Source organism: Chiloscyllium plagiosum, chromosome 22 (genome assembly GCF_004010195.1).
Source record: "Chiloscyllium plagiosum isolate BGI_BamShark_2017 chromosome 22, ASM401019v2, whole genome shotgun sequence".
NCBI classification, from domain to species: Eukaryota; Metazoa; Chordata; class Chondrichthyes; order Orectolobiformes; family Hemiscylliidae; genus Chiloscyllium; species Chiloscyllium plagiosum.
In genome coordinates, this window is record NC_057731.1 from 54450663 (window position 1) to 54460439 (window position 9777).

At 43.1% G+C, this 9777-nt stretch overlaps 1 protein-coding gene across 2 annotated transcripts in view; it reads left to right on the forward strand.

Annotated features, from left to right (window-relative positions):
* The window catches only part of LOC122561354 (VPS10 domain-containing receptor SorCS1-like), a 1166089-nt gene that overhangs the window by 323299 nt on the left and 833013 nt on the right, over window positions 1–9777 (forward strand). The gene's annotated exons all lie outside the window — the stretch shown is intronic.

Sequence of the window (9777 nt, forward strand, 5' to 3'; positions counted from 1 at the left end):
CAGGGACATACCTATCAAGGACAAGCAATATCTGCTCCTTAAACCAGCTCCACATTTCAATTGTCCCCATCCCTGCATTTTGCTCCCCAATTCTATGCTTCCTAAGTTTTGCCTAATTGCATTATAATTGTCCTTCCCCCATGTACCTATCCCTTTCCATCGCTAAACTAAACTGAATTATGGTCAATCTCTCCAAAGTGCTCACCTACCACTAAATCAAGCACTTGGCCTGGTTCATTACCAAGCACCAGATCCAGTGTGGCCTCCCGTCATCGGCCCTTCGACATACTGTGTCAGGAAACCTTCCTGTACACATTGAACAAAAACTGATCCATCCGACGCACTAGAATTATAGCACTTCCAGTCAATGTTGGGGAAGTTAAAATACCCTGTATTGACCACCCTGTTCCTTTCACTCCTGCCCAGAATCGTTTTGACAATCCTCTTCTCCACCTCCCTGGAACTCTGCGGAGGCCTATAAAAACTCCCAGCAGTGTGACCTCTCCTCTCCTGTTTCTAACCTCAGCCCATACCACTTCAGTGGACAAGTCCCCATCAAAAGTTCTTTCAGCCACCATTATACTGTCCTTGACTAACAAGGGCATGCCTTCCCCTCTTTTACCACTTTCCCTGGTCTTAATGAAAGATCTAAACCCTGGGTTCTGCAACATCCATTCCTGACCCTGCTCTATCCATGTCTTCGAAATGGCCACAACATTGAAATCCCAGGTACCTATCCATGCTGCAAGCTCACCTACCTTATTTCGGATACTCCTGGCATTGAAATAGACACACTTTAAACCACTTCGCCGTCTGCCAGCACATTCCTGTGACCCTGAAATCCTGTCCCTGTCCTCCATACTCTCATCCTCCTGTGCACTGCAACTACACCTCAGGTTCCCATCCTCCTGCTGAACTAGTTTAAACCCACGCAAAGAGCTCTAGCAAATTTCCCACCCAGGATATTAGTACCCCTCTGGTTCATGCGACAACTATCCTGTTTGTACAAATCCCACCTTCTCCAGAATGAGCCCCAATTATCCATAAACCTGAAACCCTCCCTCCTGCACCATCCCTGCAGCAATGTGCTCAGCTGATATCCTATGTCGTTGGTACCTATGTGGACCATGACTTGGGGTTGTCACCCTCTCCCTTCAGGATTCAAAAGACACGATCCAAGACATCATTGACCCTGACGCCTGGGAGGTAACAATTCAATTTTCAATTGAGTCACATCCTCAATAGCTTTTGAAGGGGCAATGTTCCAGATTTCTTTCCTACCCTTGGTGTCATTTTATCAGGATAGTTTTTGAATACCTTCAATGAGTATGACATTTCTTTTGCCAGAAGTAGAACAGTGTTCAAGGCGTGAAAATGTTATGATTCTGATTAAAGCCTTTCTCTTGTGAATGGGGATCCTGCTGACAGAATGGTGATACAGCACAGAATTCCCTCGCCTTATTTTCAGCATGACAGCTCAAGTTTACCTTTCTTGAATTGCATTTGGAAATTTCAGGTTTATCCCTTGGTCTTTGCAGTGTTTAAAGTAAGTTAATCACATTTCACCTTGACCGATCCTACATTGAGCATGGGCGACAGTACTGAGCAGTGTTCCCATTCCTAATTGCATCCATTGAGTCTTGCTAGAAGATGTAATGTGTGGATGCTAAATGGTAATTGGATCTGAATCAAGGAGAAAATCCTTCTAATTAAAGCCTATCTTTACTCAGTGTGCAGGAACACATATCAAGAACAAATATTTGGGTTATAGAACATAGAACATATGATTGCATCACAGAAGCATCTGGCTAATTGTCTGTGAGGGCTTCTGTGTCCCTGTAACACTGTTTCTTCCCACACTTCAAACATTCACAGATATATATATTGTAGTATACTCTGCACCCTTTAAGCCCAATTATCTTATGATCATATGCTCTGCTCCAGAAAAGCAAGTGATGAAGGATAGAACTGGAGCCAATGTTTGCATATCTTCCTAAGCTTTTTTTCCAGAGATAAATGTTATCTCTGGAAGCATCTCCAAGTATCGCACTTTCAGTCTGTGCCTAACAATACTTTGTTTGGAAGCCCATTACAAATTAAATGTCTCATTTGGAGAATACAATATTTTCAAATCAACCTATTCAGAGTTGCCATGATCTGATTCTGGAGCAGGTGGGAATTGAGCCTCCTGGCTCAGAGATAGGGACATGACCCAGTGTGCCACAAATGCCACCTCCATTCAGGGAATAAGTGAATCTCCAATTAATAGAATTATAAAGTCATAGAGATGTACAGCATGACAACAGACCCTTTGGTCCAACTCGTCCATACCAACCAGATATCTAAATTAATCCAGTCCCATTTGCCAGCATTTGGCCAATATCCCTCTCAACCCTTCCTATTCATATACCCATCCAGATGCCTTTTAAATGTTGTAATTGCACCAGCCTTCACCACTTCCTCTGGCAACTCATTCCATATGCACACCACCCTCTGCGTGAAAGAGTTGACCTTTAGGCAACTTTCAAATCTTTCCTCCTCACATTAAACCTATGCCATCTAGTTTTGGACTCCCCTACTCTGGTAAAAACCCTTGTCTATTTATCCTATCCATGCCCCTCATGATTTTATAAACCACGATAAGGTCATCCATCAGCCTCTAATGATCCAAGGAAAACAGCCACAGCCTGTTCAACCTCTCCCTACAGCTCAAACCCTCCAACCCTGGCAACATCCTTGTAAATTTTTTCTGAACCCTTTCAAGTCTCACAACATCCTTCCTATAGCAGGTAGAACGCAGTATCCAGAAAAGGCCGAACCAATGTCCTGTACAGTCGCAACATGACCTCCCAACTCCTGTACTCAATGCACTGACCAATAAAGCCAAGCTTTAAAAATGCCTTCTTCACCGCCCTGTCTAACTGTGACTCCACTTTCTCTCCTGCCCTGATTTGCCTTTCCAAAATGCAGCCCCTCCCATTTATCTAAATTAAAATCCATTTGGAATTCCTCAGCCCATTGGCCCATCTGATCAAGATCCTGTTGTAATCTGAGGTAGTCGTCTTCGCTGTCTACTACACCTCCAATTTTGGTGTCGTCATCAGACTTGTGTTTGGGGACACTAAATGTTCACCTTCTGTGTGTGATTAAACACAATTAATGAATACTTAATATCAGGACCTGTTCCTTTATATTTCAGACACAATCCCACTCCTGGTTATTGGTTTTCCTCGTTATTCCCATTAGAACTGGATGAAAGTTGGCATTTTGTTAACTGAAAATGAGATAATGAAGATCAAAGTTTGTGCGAAGATCTGTAGCTCGGGTGCTCGTTGTTGTGGTTCTGTTCGCCGAGCTGGAAGTTTTTGTTGCAAACGTTTCGTCCCCTGGCTAGGCGACATCATCAGTGCTTGGGAGCCTCCTGCGAAGCGCTTCTTTGATGTTTCCTCCGGTGTTATAGTGGTCTGTCCCTGCCGCTTCCGGTTGTCAGTTTCAGCTGTCCGCTGTAGTGGTTGGTATATTGGGTCCAGGTCGATGTGTTTGTTGATGGAGTTTGTGGATGAATGCCATGCCTCTAGGAATTCCCTGGCTGTTCTCTGTCTGGCTTGCCCTATGATGATAGTGTTGTCCCACCTCAACTGTTGTACACTGTCCAAGTCAAAATTAAGACTTGTAACTTAAACAAAGAACAAAGAAAATTTACAGCCCAGGAACAGGCCCTTCGGCCCTCCAAGCCTGAGCCGATCCAAATGTACTGTCTAAACCTGTCGGTCAATTCCTAAGCATCTGTATCCCTCTACTCCCCACCTACTCATGCATTTATTCAGACACATCTTAAATGAATCTACCATACCTGCCTACCACCTTTGCTGGCAACGCGTTCCAAATGCCCACCACCCTCTGTGTAAAGTACTTGCCACGTGTATCCACCTTATACTTTCCACCTCTCACCTTGAAAGCGTGACCTCTCGTTATTGAATCCTTCACCCTGGGAAAAAACTTGTCTCTATCCACCCTGTCTATACCCTTCATGATTTTATAAACAGGTACACCCTCAATCTACTTTTTTCTAATGAAAATAAGCCTAACCTACTCAACCTGTCTTCATAGCTAGCACCTTCCATACCAGGCAACATCCTCGTAAACCTTCTCTGCACCCTCTCCAAAGCGTCCACATCCTTTTGGTAATGTGACGACCAGAATTGTTCACAGTATTCTAAATGCGGCTAAACCAATGTCCTGTACAATTTTAACATGACCCGCCAGCTCTTATACTCAATACCCCGTCCAATGAAGGCAAGCATACTATATGCCTTCTTGACCACTCTATTCACCTGTACAGCAACCTTCAGGGTACAATGGGCCTGCGTTCCCAGGTCTCTCTGCCCATCAACTTTTCCCAAAGCTCTTCCATTCATTATATAATTCGCTCTAGAATTAGTCTTGCCTAAATGCACCACCTCACATTTGTCTGGATTGAAAGCCATCTGCCACTTTTCCATCCAACTCTCCAGTCTATCTATATCCTCCTGTATTCTCTGACAGTCCCTTATGCTTTCTGCTACTCCACCAATCTTCATGTCATTTGCAAACTTGCTGATCATACCAACAGTGCCCTCTTCCATACCATCCTTAACGATGTTTGCACTTGTATATGTTTTCTTTTTGGAGAAAGTGAGGTCTGCAGATGCTGGAGATCAAAGTTGAAACTTTATTGCTGGAACAGCACAGCAGGTCAGGCAGTATCCAGGGAACAGGAGATTCGACGTTTCGGGCACAGGCCCTTCTTCAGGAAGAAGGGCAGTAGTCAGGTGTGTAACAGAATGCTCCAGACTTCCTGAAGAAGGGCCTGTGCCCGAAACGTCGAATCTCCTGTTCCCTGGATGCTGCCTGACCTGCTGTGCTGTTCCAGCAATAAAGTTTCAACTATGTTTTCTTTTTGCAAATTCTTCCCTTTAACATCTCTTCGCATGGTCGCAACTAAGCACCTAAATAATGGAGCCATCTCATGCTTACGCTGCATGTGGTTGTGAGAGAGGTGCTAACTCAGCTCAATTTATAGCACTCCCATAAGTTATGGGTTTCTGAGCAACATTAGGACTAACATTCCTGAACAGTGCTGAAAGTGTTTGGCAGTAGTCAGGTGTGTAACAGAATGCTCCAGACTTGCCTAGATGGGTGCAGCTCCAATACTCAATTAGAGACCATCCAGGACAAAGTATCCAAATAATCCAGGTACCTATACCACCTCCTGCTATGTTGCTGTGTCTCGAGTTCAACCTCCAGCTGAAAAAGTGCAAGTCAAAGCTGCTCAAACTTCAGACACTTGCTGCCTTGGACCAAACTGGTATCCAGATGCTCCCACATGCTGCACTGGTGACAGTCATCTCTTCTGCCATCTGACTATTGAAGTACTTATACACTAAAGACTGGATTTTCAGCCCTTGCTGAGCTGGCATTGAATGTAGTCGGAGCCAAAACTTCTCCCCACTGATGATATACCTTTAACTGGGACACTGGGCAGAGTTCAGGAGCAGAAACTCTAACTGTTTTCTCCCTGCAGTCAGAATGTTGAAGCCAACTGTGAGCTTCCCAAAGTGGAAACTGGAATTCTGGGTTCATGTGCAAAGCATCAATGCTGAATCCCTCTCACTCACTGTTCATAGATCTCTTTCCTCCACCCTGATCAGGAGGGGAGCTCTGAGTTGGGATCCCTGTTTAGGAAGCTCTGACCTTGGGAGCACGCCAAAGTGAATGAATAGCTTCAAAAGAAGCTGGCAATTCAAACGGCAATCAATAGCTCCGAAGCTGCCGTCATCAATCTGGGCCTATTCAGAGTCTGTTTTACGATGAGTGAGTACGTTTGAACTCTGATTTATTTCTCAGCATTTCCAGGATTTTCACTGACAGAATGAGATTTCACTTTGACGATTGTAATTCTTTTACTGTGAAAGCACACACCTGGGAATGTTACTTTTTAATGCAAAATATGTTTATGTTTTATCTGCTATATGCTGGGGTTGAGTGACTTTGTTACAAATTAAACAGCAAGGGGAGCCCTTGTGTATCAACTAATTGTGTAGGGAGTTGGTTAGTTCAGTTGGCTGGGCAGTTGGTTTGTGTTGCCAGTAGCATGGGTTCAGTCCCTGTAATAGCTGAGGATACTGTGACGGTTCTATTTTTTTCAAACATGCTCCTCACTTGAGGCATGGTGACCCTCGGGTTAAACCATTAGCAGGCATCTGTCTCTAGTAAGAGTGGTTCTCTTGATCTATAGTGACTCTAGCTTTACTTTTTATAACTGGCTTAGGAAGAGAAGCAGAAGTATATGATTTTTTATTAGCTGTGGATGTTGGGAATTGTGATAGGAGTGGGAGCTCACAGAGTGTAAGTTACAGTGGCTGAGGGTCAGTCAAGGTCCATGCTCACTCACTGAAACTTCTACAAAGTAACTTAATTTACTGTTTTTGACTCAGTTCACAGCTTTTTGGGATCACGATCATTATTATCCCTTGCTTTTTCCATGGCTAAAAGGTAAATGTAACAGAGCATAAATGTAGCAGTAACTCACAGAATTCCAAAAACTAAAGGTAAAGATGAAAATTCTCCAAATCACTACCTGCAGAATGCTCTGACTTTTGTCAGATCAACTTTGGTCCAACATCATTTATTTTCTTTTCCAACATGTGTATTTGTATTTTGACAATAGTATCATAGAGTTATCAGGGTTCCGATGAAGAGTCTCTGGACTTGAAGTTTTAACTCTACCTTCTCCTCACAGATGTTGCCAGACCTGCTGAATTTCACCAGCAGAGCTAGTTCACTGTAGTGATGTTATATTTATTATACAGGAGTTTTTTTCATTGATTACATTACTTTGCCATCTGCCTGTGATAATAGGTTGTGAGATGTTTTGTTAGGTGTTTCGACATAACGTACAGAAGATGGGTACTGCGAGACTTAAAGCTAGAAATTGAGCAGAGAATCCTATTAACAACATATTTACATGTTAGATTGGTCAAGCCTTGATAATTGATCTCATTATTGAGACTGCTGCTGTTCCAAATCTATTTCCTTATTATACCACTATTTGACGTTTTTCTACCTGAATGATTGTACAAATGCAAAATTTTACTGCTGTGAACATAGCCTATTTTATAAACAGGCCATCAAATAGAGTAAATTATTCAACTGTTACTCCACCCTGCAGAATATCTTTCTGGATTGCAGAGTGCATGGCTCGTTGATTTACCTATCTAAGAGACAAATACTAAACTGAGAAAGTGCAGGATCCACATGTTCCCTCAAACTCTGCACTGCACTGAAAGTTCTGCCTTTGCCAACATGCAAAATTCCCAATTCAACTTCCTCAAGACTCCTTTAGGCGAGAAAATGTTAGACCAGCTTTCCAACTCATTAAGGTGACTGCTGACTGGCAGTGGGAAATGCTGACTGGAGCAAAGTCTGACCCTGTCAAGAGGAGATTATAAAGTTTTTCTCAAGGTAGATTCACTGAGAAGGGTCAAATAGTCTTCCTTCTTAATAATCCATTGCATTAGCTGTGTCATTAGCATTCAATAAAGTGGTATCAAAAAGTGTGGTGCTGGAAGAACACAGTCCGTCAGGCAGCATCCAAGGAGCAGGCGAGTCAATGCTTCAAGCATGAGTTCTTCATCAGGAATGTCTTTCCAAATTGGGTTGGTCTGAATGTAGTCTGGAGTTCATGAAAGATTAGAAGGTTCTGTAGGTAGGCGCTGAGGAAGAAGATGTGGCTGTGGTAGTGAGTCTGCTTCAGGGTGTGGCTGAAGAGCTTCAGGGTAGAGGGGATAACCTGGGGGAGGGGGTACAGTGAGAGAAAGAGACTCACTGAGATCGTTGTAGAGGGAGAAGGAGAACTTCTTCAAGGTGGGCATCCTTGGAAGAGGCTTCATAGTAAGGTTATAATCAGCTAGGAGAAAGTGCAGGTGCTGGAGATCAGAGTCCAAAAATGTGGTGCTGAAAAAGCACAGCCGGTCAGGCAGCATCTGAGGAGTGGGAGAATCGACATTTCCGGCATGAGCTCTTCATCAGGGATGTAATGTGATTAAATAAACTGGCCCAATCCTGAGATTGAACAGTTACTCAATGAATTCCTATCAAAATGTATCTATTGCTTGTTTTTATTTATGAAGAAGGTTATGACAAGACGCTGCGTGAGATTCCTCCTGTTATTACAGTTCCTGATTGTCAATCTGCCAACTGGGCGGGATAAATTGACCCTTCTTCTGTATTCACTCAGCCCTCGGTTGGTTGTAATAACTGTAATTGAAAAAAGCTCCTCTCTCCTATGAATATATGTTTTAAAAGAAACCAATTTAACTAGGCTCTCTTGAGTGACCAAAAGAATGGCTTTATTAGTTACTAAATGTGCGAAGAAATAATAATGCAACATCTATGCGCATTGATTAGAAAGAAGAAATTAATCCAAAAAAAATGCAGAAGTTGAATGAAGATAACTGGTCAGTGTTTGAGTTGTTCATGAAGAGTAGATGGCAGAACATTGTGGCTGTTACTGTGGTTGTTACCAGTGGCATTGACATTGGTGGTTGACAAGTAAAGTTTGAGGCTTTTGGTTTGCAGGTTGATTGAAATTCTTTTGTCCTGTTTCCTCCATGGCAGCACTCAGAGTGAGAAAATGTCTTTTCCTTTCTTCACCCTCAATGCAGGGATGTTGTAACGACTCTGTCAAGAGTTGTTTGCTGGTCATCAAGTTCTGCTGCTCTCTGAGATGGCTCAACAATGTCCAATGGAATCACCAAGTGATTAAATTGCTTTATTTTATCCATTATGGAGCATGATAAAAGACTCCCATCAGGTTCAGTAGCACACACAAATGCTTATTTATTATGATCAAAATTAGTGGAAAAATATATTATTCAGTACTGCTAAAAAAGCATAAGCAAGATCTTTCAGAAGCTTTGAGCTTTGCCATTTCCTTGCAAGTATCTCCAGAACTATAAAGGCTTTGCTTTCTTGTGCAAGTGACAGAGAGACAGGGAGAGACAGATCCTGATGAAGGGCTTTTGCCCGAAACGTCGATCTTCCTGCTCCTCGGATGCTGCCTGAACTGCTGTGCTTTTCCAGCACCACTCTAATCTAGACTCTGGTTTCCAGCATCTGCAGTCATTGTTTTTACCAGGGAGAGACAGAAGCCTGTCTTTGCTGGACACATCTTTTTGCATTTAGATTTTTGTCAATGCACCATTCACCAGTTTGTGGCAAACAGAAATTAATGGTCTAAAAGCTGTACAAGACAATCTTCAAGCTGAAGCTCCTTCCAATGTTTTGACGAGCAAAAGTAGCAAAGACCTCCTTACCTCTCTCTAACCAGCTCTGCTTTGGGAAAGGTCACTTCACCTTTTGTAAACAACAAGTGAAGCGCAAAGCAGTTCCAAATTTGACTTTTGATTTCCAAAGTATTCCATGGTAAACTCTCTGCAAGAGAGGCATTGTTCAACTTCCACTTTGCCATTTCATCCCAAATCTATATAGACATAGACATAGAACATAGAAGAATACAGCGCAGTACAGGCCCTTCGGCCCTCGATGTTGCGCCGATCCAAGCCCACCTAACCTACACTAGCCCACTAACCACCATAAGCCTATCCAATGCCCGGATAGGGAGGGACAGACCACTGTAAACACCGGAGGAAACATCAAAGAAGCGCTTCGCAGGAGGCTCCCAAGCACTGACGATGTCGCCTAGCCAGGGGACGGAACTTTTGCAACAAAAACTTC